At 43.7% G+C, this 17,865-nt stretch overlaps 1 long non-coding RNA gene across 2 annotated transcripts in view; it reads left to right on the top strand.

Moving 5' to 3' along the window:
• LOC134739102 (uncharacterized) overlaps positions 1–17,865 on the top strand; it is a 155,623-nt gene that overhangs the window by 104,055 nt on the left and 33,703 nt on the right. Inside the window, exons 2-3 of one of the 2 annotated variants that reach the window (XR_010125605.1) lie at positions 16,206–16,325; positions 16,755–16,864. This is a non-coding gene — a long non-coding RNA (uncharacterized LOC134739102). Of the gene's footprint in view, positions 1–16,205; positions 16,865–17,865 lie in introns of both variants that reach the window. The other variant, XR_010125606.1, reaches the window with a different exon arrangement.

Below are 17,865 nucleotides of genomic sequence, written 5' to 3'. Positions count from 1 at the left end.
ATCTAGAACTAGAAATACCATTTGACCCAGCCATCCCATTAGTGGGTATATACCCAAAGGACTATAAATCATGCTGCTGTAAAGACACATGCACACGTATGTTTATTGCGGCACTATTCACAATAGCAAAGACTTGGAACCAACCCAAATGTCCAACAATGATAGACTGGATTAAGAAAATGTGGCACATATACACTATGGAATATTATGCAGCCATAAAAATGATGAGTTCATGTCCTTTGTAGGGATATGGATGAAATTGGAAATCATCATTCTCAGTAAACTATCACAAGGACAAAAAACCAAACACCGCATGTTCTCACTCATAGATGGGAACTGAACAATGAGAACACATGGACACAGGAAGGGGAACATCACACTCTGGGGACTGTTGTGGGGTGGGGGGAGGGGAGAGGGATAGCATTAGGAGAGATACCTAATGGTAAATGTCGAGTTAATGGGTGCAGCACACCAGCATGGCACATGTACACATATGTAACTAACCTGCACATTGTGCACATGTACCCTAAAACTTAAAGTATAATAATAATAAAAAAAGTAAAATAAATATATAAATAAATAAAATAAAAATAAGTTCCAATTCCAAACTATATCTTTGTGAATACATAAAACTGAATTCTTTAACAGCACCCAAGTTACCTCTTGAACATTTTTACTGTTTAGAAATTTCTCCACCAGATGCCCTAAATTGTCTCTCTCAAGTTCAAAGTTCCACAAACCTCTAGGGCAGGAGCAAAATGCTGTCAGTCTCTTTGCTGAAACATAGCAAGAGTCACCTTTGCTCCAGTTCCCAACAAGTTCCTCATCTTCATCTGAGACCACCTCAACATGGACTTCATTGTCAGCATTTTGGTTAAAGCCATTCAACAAGTCTCTAGGAAGTTCCACACTTTCCCACATCTTCCTCTCCTCTTCTGAGCCCTCCAAACTGTTCTAGCCTCTGGCAGTTACCCAGTTCCAAAGTTGCTTCCACATTTTTGGGTACCCCACTCTACCAGTACCAATTTACTGTATTAGTCTGTTCTCATGCTTCTCATAAAGACGTATCTAAGACTGGGTAATTTATAAAGAAAAGAGATTTAATGGATTCACAGTTCCATATGGCTGGGGAGGCCTCACAATCATGGTGGAATGCAAAGGAGATACAAAGGCACGTCTTACATGGTGAGAAGAGTATGGGAGAAACTGCTCCCATTATTCAATTATCTTCACCTGGCCCTGCCCTTGACCCATGGGGATTATTACATTTTGAGGTGAGATTTGGGTGGGGACATAGCCAAAGCATATCAGTGTGATGTTGCTGTTTAGAGTGATGGTGGCAATGGCAGCAGTGGTGGCTGGTGGTGTTAATGATCGTGGTAATATATGTATTTTTTTTTAGAGACAGGGTCTTGCTCTGTTGCCCAGGTTGAAGTGCAGTGTCACAATCATAGCTTGCTGTAGCCTCCAACTCCTGGACTCAAATGATCCCCCTGCCTCAGCCTCCCAAATGCTGGGATTACAGGCGTGAGCCACTTAACCTGGCTGATGGTGATAGTACTGATGGTGAGAGTGATGTGATGGTGGTTCTGGCAATGATGAGCTGTGTGATGGAGGTGGTGATGGTGGTGGTGGTGATGGTAGGTGGTATGATTGTGGTGGAGGGGAGTGAAGATGGTGGTGGTGATTAGTGGTGTTGCAGTGGTGATATTAGGAACACTATATGGTACGGCAATGGTGGTGGAAGTGGTGGTGGTAGGTTGTGTGATGGAAGTGGAGGTGGTGGTGGTGGTGCTGATCATGGCTGGTGGTGAGATGGTGTGGTGGAGGTGGTAGTTTTGGTGGTGGTGATGGTTGGTGCTGATGTTGGCCATGGTTGGTAGTGGTGAAATGCAATCAATCCTTTCTCTTCTAGGGGATCCCTGGGATTCTTTTATAAATTATGCAGATCTTCCTCAGACCTTTGCATGCCACAGGAGAAACAACTTCCTTAGTCAAATAAAATGTATTTTTCCCCATGGCAGGGGCTTCCCAAGCTTACATCTTCCTAGCAAGGAGTTGCCCTGAAGATGTGCTAAATTGTGACTTGACAGCTTCTTTTGCTAAAGAAGAAGGGGAAAAAAATCCCTGGTTGCTGCTTCACTACCCGATTTTTGGTTCACTACAATCAAGTATATAAAGTTTTCATTCTACTTTATGGACTCAGACATCCCTTGTCAAACCCATACTTGTCCTAATAAAGTCCCTAGTGAGTGAACCTCTTCAGGTATTAAAGATAGGGGGCCCAGGCAGGATGAAACTAATAGACAACTATGTTGTAAGGAGTCTGGTGCCTTATCAACCTCCCTCAGCACCCCCAGATTGAACCTGCATAACAGACTGTCTTTTGTATCTCTGGCTGTAACTCCCATTCGCTATGTGCTAGGCACCATGCTAAGTGCTTCACATAAATGATCCCAATGTAATTCTTAGCAAAAATGGTGTGAGGGAAGCAATATTATTCCTACTATAAATTTGAAGAGGCCAAAACTCAGAGAGGGGAAGTCCTCACAGCTGACAAGTGTGTAAGTAATGAGTGTGTGTAAGGAACCGCCATACACATACTTATCGTGGCTCACCTCATTGTTACAATTCAGTAGATCACAGACTGAAACGCCTAACAAAGAAATCTTCTTTTTCTTTTTCGTTCTCTTCTTCTTTTTTTTTTTTTTTTTTTTTTTTTTGAGACATGGTCTCACTCTTGCCGCCCACGCTGGAGTGCAGTGGCATGATCTCGGCTCACTGCAGCCTCAACTTCCTGTGATCAGGTCTCCCACCTCAGAATCCTGAGTAGCTGGAACCACAGGCACACACCACCACACCTGGATACTTTTTTGTAATTTTGTAGTGGAGATGGGGTTTCATCATGTTGCCCAGGCTGGTCTTGAACTCCTGGGCTCAAGTGATCCACCCACCTTGGCCTCCCAAATTGTTGGGATTATAGGCGTGAGTCACCACACCTGGACTTTTTTTTTTTTTTAATTAACTTTTAAGTTCAGGGGTACATATGCAGGTTGGTTATATAGGTAAACTTGTGTTGTGGGGTTTGTTGTACAGATTATTTTGTCACCCAGGTATTCAGCCTAGTACCCATTAGTTAATTTTCCTGAACTTCTCCCTCCTCCCACCCTTCACCCTTTGATAGGCCCCAGTGTGTATTTTTCTCCTCTATGTGTCCATGTGTTCTCCTCATTTAGCTCCCAGTTATAAGTAAGAACATGTGGTATTTGGTTTTCTGTTCCTGCATTAGTTTGCTAAGGATAATGACCTCCAGTTCCATCCATGTTCCTGCAAAGGACATAATCTTGCGGTTTTTTTATGGCTGCATAGTATTCCATGGTATATATATGTACCACACTTTTTTTGTCTGTCTACCATTGATGGGCATTTAGGTTGATTTTGTGTCTTTGCTATTGTGAATAGTGTGCTACAATGAATATGAGCATGCATGTTTCTTTATGATAGAATGATTTATATCCCTTTGAGTATATACCCAGTAATGGAATTGCTGAGTCAAGTGGTATTTCCGTTTTTAGGTCTTTGAGGAATTGCCACATTGTCTTCCACATGGCTGAACTATTTATACTCCCACCAACAGTGTATAAGCGTTTCTTTTTCTCCACAACCTCGCCAGCACCTGTTATTTTTTAACATTTTAATAATAGCCATTCTGACTGGTGTGAGATGGTATCTCATTGTTGTTTTGATTTACATTTCTCCAATGATCAGTCATGTTGAGCATTTTTTCATATGATTGTTAGCCACATGTATGTCTTCTTTTGAAATGTGTCTATTCATGTCCTTTGCCCAATTTTTAATGAGGTTTTTTTTTTGTACACTTAAAGTTCCTTATAAATGCTGGATATTAGACCTTTGTCAGATGCCTAGTTTGCAAAAATGTTCTCCCATTCTGTAGGTTGTCTTTCACTCTTGATAGTTTCTTTTGCCGTGCAGAAGCTCTTTGGCTTAATTAGATCTCATTTGTCAATCTTTGCTTTTGTTGCAATTACTTTTGGTGTCTTCGTCATGTAATCTTTGCCTGTTCCCATGTCCAGAATTGTATTGCAACAAGGACATTTTTAACCTAGCCATGGTGCCAGAGCAATAATCGATTTCATTTTTCCAAAGGCCCAGTGTGCTTGCAGGGGCCCCTTAGAAAGGAAAAACACAGAAAGACAAAGAGCTACCACTATTAATGTGAGTTTTCAATGTCCTGTTAAAGCCAACACTGAATTTCTGACCAAAAAATAAAGGGGATATTTCTGTAACTGAAATCAAGTCATTCAGGAACTGTTCCCAATAAAAAGCTCCTATTCCTTTTGATCTGAGATTGTCCCTCCAGAATAATACAGAGGAAATGCTGGTTTGGAAAAAGTATGTTTTTCTATGAATCTTATTTTAAAACAAATATTTAAAGAGCTTTCTTTTTGCAACATATTTTGTTAAAAGAGCTTCTCTCTCATAACAAAGCCACAGGTCTTCCTCTGGGAGCTGAGAAAAGGAGGCGTCTGCCAAGTCTGGTGGCTTGGAGCCAATTCATCTCGAAGCAAGGGCTGATGGGTAGAGCAAGACACACAATGGGCCAGTTTTAGAAAGCTGGGAAACAGGGGGCTGTTTCGCCCACTCCCAGGTTAGCAGCCGTGTGGGTTTGGTTCACGCTTCAAGGCAGGGGAACAGGGATGGCCCTAGCACCTTTGGGGTGAAACCAAATATTAGACAGCCTGACCCCAAAGGAAACCTGAAGCAAGTTGCAAATTATATTGGGAAACAGTGGGTGATGGGGAGCAATAAAAGGAAAGAGCTCTTGCAGATGCAGCCACAGGACCTGAGGGTGATGCTGAACCGACTCCTGCAAGCCCTGTAATCCAGGCCGCCAAGCTAAGAAAAATCGCAGCCGGAGACCAAGGAGTTGCCTCTAAATGCCACTTGCTTTCTGGTACTACAAGCAAGTTGTAGCTATTATTATCCTCCGGGCGAACGCCAGGGGAAGCTGTAATAGTCCCTGCAGGGCTATGCAAATGCCTGCACCTTAGCATTTTCTGGTGGTCATGCCTGCCAATGGTTTTATGAGGAGGAAAGTGGAGAGGGGAAGGTGCAGGAAGGGATTGGCTCTGAACCCCAAGGCCTCTGAAAGCAGACGGCCAGGAGGGACCCAGAGTCTTGGAGGCTTTCTGCAAGGCCTCCATGGGTCTCTTCTGCCTGTGAGCACTTGGTGCCTCCTTCTCCCTCTCAAGGAGAGGAAGGAGACAGTGGAGACAGAGTTCTAAGGACCTGCTCAAGTCTTGTTGGCCCTGGGAGAATTGAGAAGGTCCCGAGGAGCCAGGAATCCGAGAGGGGGCAGGGGCTGTTTCCTTAGTAACCCCTCTGTTGTGGCAACAGCAGGACAGTCTCTTTGCCTTTATGTTTCCCTGTAGACCTGTGGCAAGCCCTTCCCAGTGTGCCAGTGGAAACTGCACTAATGATTTGGTTTTCCCAAAGATTTCACCATCAGTCTCTCTTGGGCTGGGAAGCAAAGGGCAGGTTGAACCTGACTTGATGATAGGCATCTTAGGCGCCAGAATGAAGGTACCAAAAACATGGGAGAGGAAGATATGGAGTACATTTCACTGCCACCAAAACATGGCAGGGAGCCTTGCATCCTTAGGCCATTTTACTGCCACTTTTTCACACCGTACTATACTTTATGGCAGAAAAGTATTCAACCCTGTTGATCTTCCTCCATATGTCAGTCCTGGAATATGTCAGTCCTGGAATTATTCTTTCACTTATTGATTCATTCAACAATTATTGATGAATCGATTGCCTGGGAACTTGCTAGATGCTAGGGATATTGTATCATAAAAACCAATATTTATTGGGTACATTATTATCCTTATGCTGCAGATAGGAAAACTGAGGAACAGAGAGGCGCTATGGTGGGGACCTTGTAGATCTGTCCCCTGTTCTTGGGAGCTTATATTTTGGTAGCAAAGATGGACATCAAACAAATGATTACACAATTATTTAATTGTCATTGTGATGAATGTTATAAAGGAGATGGGCGTTTGCCACGGTCTTGGGAAAAGATGTGAAAAGGGACTGGGAGACAGCAAGAAGAACTGAAGACAAGTCTTTTGAGAAGTTTTTTTCTGAAGAATCCAGAGACAAGGCCATGAATGGGGGAAAGCATGAGAGGCGGTGAGGGCTTGAAGTTCCAGGACCACTCACAGGTGCCCGAGGTACCTCTCTTGCTCCAGCCTAGTCCTGGCCTTGCCCAAGAATGATGAAATAAAGAAGTTTTCCTGGGAACACTTGAGTGTATGAGTTTGATGTTAAGATTGCCCAAAGTGTTAAGGAGAAGAAATAATTGCAGTGGTGACTACCTTGAGAAGGTGAGGGGGAGTTATTGGCTCTATATGGGAGCAGCAATACTTCATCATTTTAATGGAGGGAAAATGGAAGAGACAGATGCAGACAAATTAGGAGATTTGGTGGTGGAAAGATGGAAGAGTTGCTGTCTGATTGTTTTTTCTATTTTCTCAGTAAAATATCAGGCAAGATACTCATCTGGGAGCGAAGCAAGAGGAAGGGATGTGGGCAGTTTGAGGACAGAAAAGAAAGCTCGCAATTGTTGCATTGAGGAGTGGTGGGGCATGCCTTGGCAGTGTAGCAGGCTCTCCAGGCAGGGCCCCCTTAAGACTTGTGGTCATCATGAATTAAATGTGAGACCAGCTGGCATTTTTTGTGAGACCAGTTATGCATTTTTCTCCAACAGGAATCTGCTACTCAGGTGGAGGTATGGAGTGGGTGGATGGTTGGGCTTAATCTGAACTGAGATTGAATCAGGTGAGCATATGAGAGAAAGAGAGAGGGGTAAGGGGGTGGGGAGATTGCTGGGCAGTGAGTGGAACGATGAGGGGAAAAGGAGGGTTAGGACTGAAGGTGGCTGATGGATAAGGAAACCGTGGCTTCTGGATTGAAGTTCTCTGTGAAGATGCAGGCTTATTGGGTTGGAATGGGCTGTCTGAGTAGGGTTAGCCGAAAGTTTTCTGAATTAGTGCTTTTATTAGTGGTGACAAGGTCAGGAGAATGACAATGGTGAGGATAGCTGGGGGGCATTGGAAGGAAAGTGAAATGGAGATGAAGAAGTGAAAGAACAGAGGAGCCAAGTGTTGCATAAGTTATTGCCAAGAAGGGTTTCAGAGCCAGGGTGAAGAGAAAAATAGGGAGTCAGGTGCCAGAAACTTCCATGATTCAGGGGATCACTTAAGGGTTGTTAGAGGACAGGAACAGAAATGAGTTGGAGTGGTCTAGTTCAGAAGCATGAACTTCAGAGTAGCTGGGGATTTTGAAGAGAGAAGGTTGGAAAATGTCTTGGAAGTAGCAATGGGAAGCAAGGAGGCCATCTGTGAGAGAATAAAAGAGGTGCCACTTGGTGGGCTGAAGGGAGGTGGTGTCTTCAGGGCAGACTAAAGCTCCAGAGTTAGGGCAAGAGGCTCAGAGAAGATGGCAGGGCTCCAGAAACTTTTGGTGATGGCTGAACATGGGCTCCAAGGGGCCCAGTGGAAGGACTTGAGGGCAGAGAGGGATAGAAGATTGAGTTGGTGTACACACAGAGCAGAAAAGGGAAAGTGGCCTCGGAAGGGATAAGAGTTGATCTGAGAGACTGAGACATCTGATAGTCTGAAAAATGGAGGCAGACTTTTTTGGAGGTGGATGGGGAAGATTGCTAATAACTCTGCCAGTCATAACTTGTATATTAAAAAATAATCATTTGATCACAAATGCTGTTAGAAAACATCATGTCTCAAACTCACCTTGGGTTATAGCTCTCTTAAATTGTTCAGCTGCGCCCTTTTTGCGGACTTCACCAAATTGTCATTTGGTTCCTTGACCTCTGCCCCTCCCAATCTGACACCATCAAGGTAAGCATCAGAAATGAGCAGAGAGCATTGGATTTGTGGCTCTGTGTTGAAGTTGCTTCATCCAGGGCATGACTCTCTCTCAACACCCACTAGACACATCAGCCTGGATCTTCTGGTCATGTTGCTAACCAGAAGTAGAGTTGGAGTTCCAGAGGAAGAGCTGGTGGAAATTCATCTGATCAGAGCAGTCAAGGCCATGCCCCACTTCTCCTTACTCAGCCATTCCCCTCCTCCCACCCAAGTTCATTCTTCCAAAATATCTTTCCCTAATAAGAAAGAGAGGAAGAAGTGGAGGAATTTTAATTCAAGATCCCAAGCACATTTTTATGATTTTATAATTCTTCCTCCTTGTCTCAAATCAGCCCATTTGTCTTGGGGGCAGGGAGCTCTGTCCTGCAGTGAAAAGATTCATGTTGGGAGTGTGAGGGGAAGAGACCTGACACAAACCACAGTGAGGTTTTCCGGGGCAGCAGCAGGTATACTATGGCAGACAGCTTTGTGAGGCACTCTGCACTACTGCCAACTTAGTAACAAAAATAATGCATATGAAGGAAAATAGGTAAAGTCATGGAAACTCTAAGTGCAATAAAAACACAAGGATCCAACAAGCTGGGTCCAGAAGTAGCACCCAAGGCCATCTTAGCACCCTCAGAGCCTTCCACTAGCAGCTGTTTGTTGAGAGTCCCTAAGAAGGAGAGTACAAAGATGAGTGCAGTATGCATGTTCCTTGAATGAATGTCTTGAAGGGACACATTTGCAGAGTCCCTCAATTTTTTAAATGCCATCAACTAGAGTGACCCTAGTGAGTGGTTACCCCTGGTATCTAAGAGTACACACACATGTTCATGCACACACACCCCTGCCCCCATACATATTTTTTTGTCAAAGCACTAGAGGAAAAGCCTGCCAAATCTGTGACTCATTTAGCCTGAGCTCTTGGTCTAATCATAACTTGGTTTTTGGATGAAATGTAAACTTATTTGCTGGAAGATGATCAAACCCTTCTAGGTTTGATATTCTGTAACTTTAACAGCAAATTCTGAGTTTAGTGTGTGTGGAAGGAGGAGGGAGAATCTGAAAGGAGGGAAACTGGTTTTAATAATCTTACTTATATTTAGCAACTTTCAGCTTACAAAGGTCTTTCATCCAGGGTTGTCATTTGACCCTCCAAACATCCCTATTGGGTAGGTAATTTCACATCATCTTTATGGACAAAGAAACTGAGATGCCAAGAGTGTAAATCCCGGCAGATCCAGGGCAAGGCTGAGGTCTTTAGGCTCATTGACTTTCTCCTTCTTTACCCTTAATAATGAAAAAGTCAGGTACAATGAATTCTTTAAAAACAGTAACCAAAACTTGTACCTGGAGAAATGCCACAGAAGGGTATGCCTGAGTCAATGAATTTTACCTAAGCCATTTTACACAAGTGTCATTGCCCGTTGCTGGAGACTCTCATTTGATTCTAGAAAGCATGTAAACAACAGGCTGTGGATCTGAGCCAGATGCTCAGCAGATCCTATAAGAGACTTCATTTTCCAGAGCATTCTAAGAAGGTGTCAATTGCTAAATGCATGAAGAAACCAACTTAAATCAGCAGAAACAGACTCTAAATCTTAAGTCTTCCAATCAAGTGGCTGTTTCTGCTAATTGTGCCCGTACCACCACTCTTCAGATGAACCCATGTGCCTCTTCACAGAGCCCATCCTTCGGAGTTGTCCCCAGTTCTCAGGGTGAGGAGGTAGCATGCCAGTTCCTCCCCATGGCTAAGGGCACATCTGAGTGCTCTCAGCTGTCCATTTGGCTTCCCAAGACAGTTCAACCTTTTGGCTGCACAGACCTTGCCACGGGCCATCCAGGAACTGACCGATCGTGGATACAGGCAAGTCTTGCTATGGATTGGAAGTAATTTAAATTAAAAGCTGCCCTGTGGGGGAAAACCCTATGATTCCTCCCAGAATGAAAAACATCTTTTAAATCTGTGATTTCATTCTCAGTGACTGGCTTTATACTTTTCTTCATTCTCTTTGATCTGAGATCTAGGGAATAGCACACCATCATATCTGCATTCTAATGACAGGAAGTGTGGAAGGGGTAAAGAGGAGACAAGGAAGGACTAGGCAGATGGCTCCAGACAAATGGTTGGGTTTTGGGGGAGCTGGAGTGGAGATCAGGACCTGAGGCTGAGGCCCATGATGGAGGCTCATTGCTGGAGGAAGCCCCACAGAGGCAAGGGTGGCACTCAGATGCCCAGGGCTCACACCAACACCAGGCCAGGGAGTGAGCAGCAATACTGCTGGGACTCACCTGGTGGTCGTTGGGAAGCTGCTGACACCCTGGTTCCCATGGCTGGATGGGAGTTGGCCTGCTGATGGTTGGTCTGGAATTCTAGTGGCTGAATGGGGCTGGGTAGAGGAAGGGGCTGAGAAATATAGAAGATAAAATAACCATCTCACTTGTCTAGAAGTACCTGGTGGTGTTATAATAGCAGGCCCTGCCTGGCCCTGCTTTCTCAAAGAGTGCAGGGTAAAGTTGTCTTCCAGGGATGGGGCTGACAGAGCCGCCTGGAAGAATGACTGCAGGAGTAGGGAAGGAGGCAGCTGGGTGGTACAGATAGGGCAGGGAATCTAGGTTAGACAGGGACAGACAGTAGCTTTTCCTCTCCAGCAATTGTTATGCTCATTGGCTATGATCAACTCTGGGGCAGGAAAAATGTAATATGGAGTTGCCGAAATGCAGAGCTCATGGAACAGACAGACAGCAATGAAATCTTCTGGGGTATAGGGAGGAACATGGTAGCCGAATTTCCATGGTAACTGCTTCCATATGGGAGGGGATTCAGAAGGCCAACATCCAGATTTTTAAGCAATTCAGGCCACCTAGACGCTCCTTCCGTTAAAATAGCTGGGAGCCCAGCAGTCCTGGCTCTTTGCTCTCAATCCACTCCACTCAGGCTGGTGACCACATGACACCACAACCCGTCTGTCTTCAGACCTGCCTCCAGCTCCACCTGCCGCTGCCTGCCTTTTTCTCATTCCATCGCCATCTCCAGGGTGGCCCATCTAAAAGGCTCAGCTTGAGCCCCATCTCCTTTTACAAACTATCTGCCTCAGTTTCACATTTTTACCCATCATTATGTGGGTAAAAATTCTTATGTACTTTATTGGGAGAGGAAAAATGAGGCAAAGTGTATGAAAATGCCCATTAAACACCAAAGGGCTATAAAATATGAGAAAGTTACATTTTATTAATAGTCATTATCACAACAAGAATATATTCTATTTTATGTAATAATATGAATAATCTAGATTGTATATTATTTTGTAACAATGTTTCACTTGCATTAACCTTGTCTTCTCAGCCAGCTGGTGAACTCCTTGAGGGAAGGGATTCTGTCTTGTGTTAGCAAACATTGTTACTTCTACCAACACATTGCTGACTAAAGGTGAATGCCAGATTGGTTGATTGAATGATTTCTGCTTGATCAGAATAGCCCACTTTTCAGATAAGAGAGAGAACAGGAGCCCAGGAAATTCCTAACAATATTATTCAGGAGGCTGGTTTGTTCTCCTAACAATGTAACTACTGGTAACGTGATTACCCTCTGATTCCCCTACTTAAGAAATCCCATCCTGGAATCTAGTGTGGAGGCTTGGTTCCAGAAGCCAGTGTCTCAAAAGAGCAAGGTGGAACATTATGATCTTTTATGATCTAACTTCAGAAGTCACATAGCATCACTCTGCATAGTCTATTGGCTGAGGTGGTCACAAAGTTCCACCTGGCCCGATGCAAGGGAACATAGACCCCCCGCTCCCCACCCACATTTCTTGTTGAAGGTGGGAAGTGGCAAGGCTCTAGAAAATAGTTTGGCAAACTGTTTCTTAAAGAGAAGGTCAGTAAATATTTTAGACTTCCATGCCATACAGTCTCTTGCAAACTATTCAACTCTGCTGTTATAGCATGAAAGAAGCCACAGACAAAATAGGCATGGCCATGTTCCAATAAAACTTTAATTCTAAAAACAGGCAGCCGGTTCCCAGACCATAGTTTGCCAGCCCCTGTTATAGAAGAATATGTACAATGAAATATGTTGTATTTTAAAAAATACAATCTACCCTCTGCTCAGAGAGAAATAATTCTTTTATAACATATGAATGCCACAGGTATTAAAAAATTCCTCTAAGTCAGAGATGCGGCTGCCTCACAGAACCTTGGGATGCTTAAATGACTTCTCACCATTTTACCAGGTCAAGGAGTCATCACAAGTCCAGCTGAAAGCCTTTTAAGCCAATGAAACCCTTCTCCCATTCCATTTCCCACTCCCTTCCCGTCACCAGATTATCCTAGAACATTATCAGGTGAGAATGAAGAAGCCTATGCCACCTGTCACTCCCAGTGTGGCAACCTTTGTCTTTAGGCACCCCAGGAGTCTGCTCTTTCTCTCTGGGGCTTCTAGCATCCTATGACCTTCATCTGCCAGCCAAGAACCCTGGTTCTGGAATTTGCTCAACATCTTGGCACCAGCAGGATTGCTTACGTCCTCCCATGAGTATAGAATCAGACAAATACCAAAACTGCAGAAAGGTAAAAGTTAAAAATATATATACATACACACACATATATATGTATATTATATATTATATATGTATATTATATATTTTATATATGTACATTATATGTTATATACGTATATTATATATAATATATGTATATTATATACGTATATTATATATATTATATATGCATATTGTATATATTATATATGTGTATATTATATATTTATATATATATATTCTATTTATATATTTTTTGTTTGTTTGTTTTTTTGAGACAGAGTCTCACTCTTGTTGCCCAGGCTGGAGTGCAGTGGTGTGATCTTGGCTCACTGCAACCTCTGCCTCCCAAGCTCAAGTGATTAACCTGCCTCGGCCTCTCCAGTAGCTGGGATTACAGGCACATGCCACCATGCCTGGCTAATTTTTGTATTTTTAGTAGAGATGGGGTTTCTCCATGTTGGCGAGGCTGGTCTTGAGCTTCTGACCTCAAGTGATCTGCCCGCCTCGGCCTCCCAAAGTGCTGGGATTACAGGCGTGAGACACCGCGCCCAGCTGTAAAAGTTAAATATTTAAAGGCTAAAAAGCAATACTGGCTGTCACTAGCTTATCAGGGAATGTAAGGTGTTAGTTGCAGGTCATCTTGTCTAACTTAGAAAAGTGGCAAGACAGTGGCCAATGCAGGAGCCTTCAGGATCCTCTGCTAAGTTTCTGGCTGGATTGCTATAGCTCCCTGTGGTTTGCCAGTGCTGAATGCTCAGCTCTGACCGTCACTTCAGTTCCCTCCATCTGTTTAAAATGCTGCTTCATTCTGTTTTCCATATTCTTATTCTCGCATCCTTTCTCTCTTTTATCTCAGTGTGTGCACACGTACACACAGACACACACTTTCTCTTTTAACACATCTCTTACACAGAATGAATAGAGCCAGAGGCCTTATGACTACAGTTAAACCCACATGAACAGGCAGGAACTGCCTGATTTTTTTTTTTTAAGCCCTGAGGTTGAGATTGTTTTATTGCTTAACACAGACCTTCAGTGATGCAGTGTGGGCAGGGGTCCTGGAAAACCCTCTGACCACTGTATGTTTGAGATGGGCACAGGAGAAGGAATGTTGGAACTACAACTCCCCTACAAACTTGGGAGTTTATCTTCTTTCCTGTGATTTGTCTTTTCCCCTCCCGCAGAAGTTTTCTGTGACAAACTGATTTCCTTATTGAATTAAATACATTTTTCTCCATCTGATTTTGCTGGAAAATTATATGCAGAATGGAAAATATCATGCAGTTCCTTCCTACATAAGCCTGTGTGTGAATGGATCCAGCAAGAATACAAACATTTAGCTTTTTTTCCTGTGGGCTCTTGGTTCAGTTTTTTTTTTTTTTTTAAATTTTATTTATTTATTTTTTTTATAGGTACTGGGGTTTGGATCTAGAACACAAATCAATTGCAAACCAGTGTACCATGGCTTCCTTGTAGCAACCATGCCCCATATCCTGTCTGTGGCCTATTTCCCCCTGTTAGATTTCACTTTTAGATAGCAATGACTTATTGAAGCATTTGACTCAAGCCTGAGAAGCAGGCAGTGTTGTTGGACTGGAAGGAAAGGCACCATTGTTTGGGGGCACAATGACTGGGATCTGGCATGATGTGGAAGAAGGTCAGAACGATAGTTCCTCTTCCACTCCGTTCTGTGCCCTCGATACTGTTACCTGGTGCAGCGGGAGGGCCGGTCACAATGACGCTCTGCTCTAGTGGCTGGAGGAAGGCCCCAAAGGCTCCATGCTGTGCCATCAACTCTTTAATTACCAAATTAAAGGAGGAGTGGTCCAGGGTGTCTTAGGGGAGAACTGAGGTTTCCTGGATGGTGGTGGGGATCTTAGCAAATGGGGTTAGTGATGACTTACCAACCAATATAGAAGCATTTCAATATTTTAACAACTAGTTTGGCTGTATTATTGTGTTTCGCCTGAATAATAGTTCTGCTTGGACATGCCTTGTGTATCAGGCCAGGGTCAGTGGTTATGAATTTTCCTGCTCACCATGTGGTAATCCTCAGATCATCCTGAAAGCGCCAACAAATCACTTAGGCTCAGTTACTAAGATGCACCCAAAGCCAAACCAAGAAGTGCAAAACACAAAGATGGTGGAAAATTGATCTGGACAGCAGTGGCAAGAACTGCCCATTTCCCTGAGCACAGTGGTGGCATCTAGTAGTAGAGGGGGCAGCTGTGTTGAGTGTCTACCATGTGACAGATGTGGTTCTAACCATTCTCACATCTGTTATGTCTTCAGGACCTGCAGTTAGTGGAACTAAGTCTGAATCCTTGTAAGTTCCTCAGTGTCTATAAGCCTCTGAAATTTTAACACAATAATAGTACTTACTGCATGGAAAGTCACAAGTAGAAATGAAAATTTTAGCCAAAGGAAAAGCTGAGTCTGGATCCTTCCACTGGGTAGTCAAAATGTCCCACAGGACTTATCAGGGCTCTGATTTGATTGTAGTTGATATGGTTTGGCTGTGTCCCCACCCAAATCTCAACTAGAATTGTATCTCCCGGAATTCCTACATATTGGGGAGGGACCCAGGAGGAGGTAATTGAATTATGGGGGCCAGTCTTTCCCCTGCTATTCTCGTGATAGTGAATAAGTCCCACGAGATCTGATGAGTTTATCAGGGTTTCTGCTTTTGTGTCTTCCTCATTTTCTCTTGCTGCTGCCATGTAAGAAGTGCCTTTGGGGCCGGATGCAGTGGCTCACACCTGTAATCCCAGAACTTTGGGAGACTGAGGTGGGTGGATCACCTGAGGTCAGGAGTTCGAGACCAGCCTGGCCAACATGGTGAAACCCCATCTCTACTAAAAATATAAAAATTAGCCAGGCATGGTGGTGTGCGCCTGTAATCCCAGCTACTTGGGAGGCTGAGGCAGGAGAACTGCTTGAACCTGGGAGGTGGAGGTTGCAGTGAGCCGAGCTCCCACCATTGCACTCCAGCCTGGGCAACAAGAGTGAGACTCTATCTCAAAAAAAAAAAAAAGAAGTGCCTTTGGCCTCCTGACATGATTCTGAGGCCTCCCCAGCCATGTGGAACTCTAAGTCCAATTAAACCTCTTTTTCTTCCCAGTCTTGAGTATGTCTTTATCAGCTGTGTGAAAACAAACTAATACACTAGTTATGTAATCTAAGTCCAGGAACAGGGAGTTCAGGAGAGGAGACATCAATCTGCAAGTACTGGAAAGGAGTGTTATCTTTAAGATAATGAAGTAGCGTTCTGGAGTTTATCAATATCCTTTGAGTTTGATTAGTGATATGGTTTGAATGTGTCTCCCAAAGTTCATGTGTTGAAGACTTGATCCCCAGTGTGGTACCGTTGGGAGGTGGGGCCTAATGGAAGGTGTTTGGGATATGGGAACATCACCCTCATAAATGGATTAATGCTATTATCTCAGGAGTAGGTTCCCCATAAAAGGACACGTTTGGCACCTCTTGTTTTCTCTCTCTCTCCCCAACTCTTTTTGCTTTTCCACCATGGGATGATACAGCAAGAAAGCTTTCACCAGATGCCAGCCCTTTGACTTGGACTTCCCAGCCTCCTGAATCATGAGCCAATAAATTTTTGCTCATTATAAATTACCCAGTATGTGGTATTCTGTTGTAACAGCATAAAACACACGAAGTAAGAACCAATTTCCTAACCCATGATTATCTCCAGGTGTTTCAACAAAATTACATTTCTGAACGTGCAAAGTTTGGAACCAATGCCACAGGGTAACTTTGTGAAGGTGTGGACCATTTTCTGAAACCAACTTAAGGCACCAGCTCATATTGGAAGGTATGTCTCTACCTCTCTCTTCCCTCTTCCTCCACTCTTGTTCCATTTGTGCTTTTTCTTCTTTCTTCTTCATTTTCACAATGGACTGTTTGTATCCCCTTCAAATTCGTATGTTGAAATCCTAACCCTCAGTGTGATGATATTTGGAGGGGGTGCCTTTGGGAGGTACTTAGGTCATGAAAGTAGAGCTGTCATGAATAGGATCTTATAAAAGAGACCCCAGAGAGTTATCTTGTCCTCTGTCTGCCTTATGAGGTGATATGGTTTGGTTCTGTGTCCCCACCCAAATCTCATCTTGTAGCTCCCATAATTCCCACATGTTGTGGGAGGGACCCGATGGGAGATGATTGAATCATGGGGGCAGGTCTTTCCTGTGCTGTTCTCGTGATAGGGAATGGGTCTCATGAGATCTGATGGTTTTGAAAACAGGAGTTTCTGTGCACAAGCTCTCTCTTTGCCAGCTGCCATCCACGTAAGATGTGACTTGCTCCTCCTTGCCTTCCACCATGATTGTGAGGCCTTCCCAGCCATGTGGAACTGTAAGTCCAATAAACCTCTTTCTTTTTTAAATTGCCCAGTCTTGGGTATGTCTTTATCAGCAGTGTGAAAACGAACTAATACATAAGGATACAATAAGAAGTCAGCAGTCTGCAACCTGGAGGAGGGCTCTTACCAGAACCTCACCATGCTGGCACCCTGATATTGGATTTCTCACCTCCAGGACTGTGAGAAATAAATTTCTGTTGTTTATATGTCACTCAATCTATGGTACTTTGTTAGAGCAGCTATAACAGACTAAGACAATCCTCTTTATTGCGCCATCCTTTTTCCCCTTTTGCTCTGTTTTATTTATCACTGTGAACCTCTATTAATATCTTCTCTTTCTCTGCCTCATCCTTCTATTCACTCTCTTTTTCCTTCTTCTTTTTCTTTTTTTTTGAGGCAGGGTCTCATTCTGTCACCCAGGCTGGAGTGCAGTGGCACGATCTTGGCTCACCACACCCTCGACCTCCAGGGCTCAAGTGATCTCTCTACCTCAGATAATTTTTGTATGTTTTGTAGAGATGAAATTTCACCATGTTGCTCAGGCTGGTCTCGAACTCCTGAGCTCAAGTGATCCACTCACCTCAGCCTCCCACAGTGCTGGGATTACTTCTTCAAGTGTTTTATTACTTTAGATGAGCTCAAATGTAATATCTCAAGTGGTGGCAATCATATTTAAGCTACACAGAAGCAATTTGATAAGGGGAATTCACCCCAACTCCACCAGCTGAGGCCCTCTGATTCCTCTGGAGACAATGTAGAAACACCATGGCATCAGAGAGTAAGAAACTCAATAAGCGTCCAGCACAGGCCTGAGGAGAGACCTGGCTCTCAAGCACCACACTGCATTATCACTCATTAGATCTCCCTCCCAGGCTGGATGAAATAGCCGTCAACAGTTTTCATTTCCTTCTGATTCCAAATTTGCCAATCTTACAACAAATGTAATTGCTGAAGGACATCAGTATTGGGAAAGTAGAAGCCCTGGTCCTGGGAT

The sequence above is a fragment of the Pongo pygmaeus genome, chromosome 2, assembly GCF_028885625.2.
Source record: "Pongo pygmaeus isolate AG05252 chromosome 2, NHGRI_mPonPyg2-v2.0_pri, whole genome shotgun sequence".
Lineage (NCBI taxonomy): Eukaryota > Metazoa > Chordata > Mammalia > Primates > Hominidae > Pongo > Pongo pygmaeus.
This window is presented reverse-complemented; position numbering and strand designations above follow the sequence as displayed.